Source organism: Leptosomus discolor, chromosome 4 (genome assembly GCF_034619465.1).
Source record: "Leptosomus discolor isolate bLepDis1 chromosome 4, bLepDis1.hap2, whole genome shotgun sequence".
Lineage (NCBI taxonomy): Eukaryota > Metazoa > Chordata > Aves > Leptosomiformes > Leptosomidae > Leptosomus > Leptosomus discolor.
This window is the reverse complement of record NC_141394.1, coordinates 53,018,033-53,019,931: the sequence shown is the minus strand read 5'-3', so window position 1 is coordinate 53,019,931 and position 1,899 is coordinate 53,018,033.

Genomic DNA, 1,899 nt, shown 5'->3' with positions numbered 1-1,899 from the left:
GGCGCGACGCGACGGGGCCGGCCGCTGGGGGCCAGCGGGAGGGGGCCGGCGGGGACGCCCCGGTGCCGGGGCGGGTGGCAGCGGAGCCGCGGCGAGGCGGCGGCTGCGGCTAAAACGGCGGCGGCGGCCGCGGGCGAGGAAGCGCCCGTCACCCTCCGCGGGGGGAGGGGGAGAGGGGCGGGGCAGGAACAACAACAACAACATCCGGCCGCGGGGGCCGCCCCGCCCACCCGCCGGGCGGGGCGGGGCGGGGCGCGGCGCGCGCCGGCCTCCGCCTGAGCCTCGGCGCGGGGCGGTGCCGCCAAGGGGACCCTGGGTGGCCGCGGCCTTCGGCGGGGCTTTGCGCGGGGCTCGTCGGTCTGTTTGAGCCAGGTGTTTTCTTTCCCCTCGTTTTAGCCCCTTTTTGGGCACCCGTGAAAAGAACCGAGGGGTTTGGGGGCCTGCTGGTAGCTGAGGGGTTGCCCGTTGGGCAACCGGCTTTGTTCGGGGCCATGTGAGGGCAGCAGCTCCTGACCGAGGACGGCCTGTTCACGTGAAGGCCGGTGCCGAATGTTCACATGTCAGTTGGTGCTGTCGGTGTCTGGGTCTGCCATCTCTCCGGTAGCCTTTCAACCCTCAGTGGAAAGCACCACGCCAAGACCATTGCTTGCCTGGAGCGCAGAGCAGACATCTGCAAAGGAACAGCCCCTTTTAGGACTATATATGAAAGCTAGCCAGAAAACCCTAAAAATTAATGGGACTTCTATACTCTTTCTGCAGTTTTGGTATTTGTCATAACCAAAACCCTGAGCAAAGGCTGGAAAATGCCAGTTTGAGCAGAATGGCCTTAGCAACAGGTAGGCCGACGGCTGTTGTGACAGCAGGGGAAGGCAGTGCTGACGTGAGATTTCACAGTAGCAGGGTGACATTTTAAAAAGGGAGAGCAGATTGTTTGACAGAGTGGACTAGTGGGTCATGTACTTGCAGCAATATTTAATGTATAGATACTGTCAGTTAGGGGGTTCAGCCCCAAACAGTCAAGAAAGTACTTGAGGCTGAATTTGCTTTTCATGAGTGTGAAGAGAGTTCTGCATTCCCCTTTTCTTTCCTCATACTTTACTCCACGTATCTTAATTACAATGGCCCATTTCTCATATTAGATCATTTTTCCTGTTACAGTATATATACTGATCAGCTTATTTTCTGAAAGACTATGTTGCCGCTTAATCTCCGTTACTCATAAAGATCCTTAGGGTGTATTTCTCAGGAATAAAGTATATACAAAGATATGATGGTGTTTAGTGGTCTATGTGAAACTAGGGTAGACGCAATATGGTTGTGAGATAGTCCACAACACTGTCTCTGCTGTAAAGGAAAAAAGCAGCATATTTTACTGTCACACTGGAAAAGTATGACAGTATTTCTGTCATGAGCTACTTGTAACAGGTTTCATTTCCCAAATAAAGGATTCTACAGAATGACACAGAATTCCCCTGAGTAATAGTTTGCTTTCACACCAGAATGCTTACACATGATGTTTTTACCTAGTTTCTGTTCTTGCGTATGTGTCTCACACATAGAAATTTGATTTAGCGGCACTAATGACTCATTGCTTCTGTCTAACAGTCCTGAAATTGAGAAAATGGACCAAATTTAATACTGGCAAAAGCAAGAAGAAACACACTGGTTTCAGTGAAACTGTGCCTGCTTGTCCTAGCTCACTCTACAGATGAGTTTGGTAACCTGTTTGTTTCCAGACGACTGTTTCACAGTAGCAGCCAGGTAATGGGAGCCTGTGCAGCACCATGCTGGAAATCTTGGAAATGACGCTGGAGGGGTGGGCTTACCGATGTCCCGTGTGAGCCCTTGTAGCAGTGCTGCAGGGGCCAGCTATCCTGCTTGAGATCCCTGTGCTGCGTG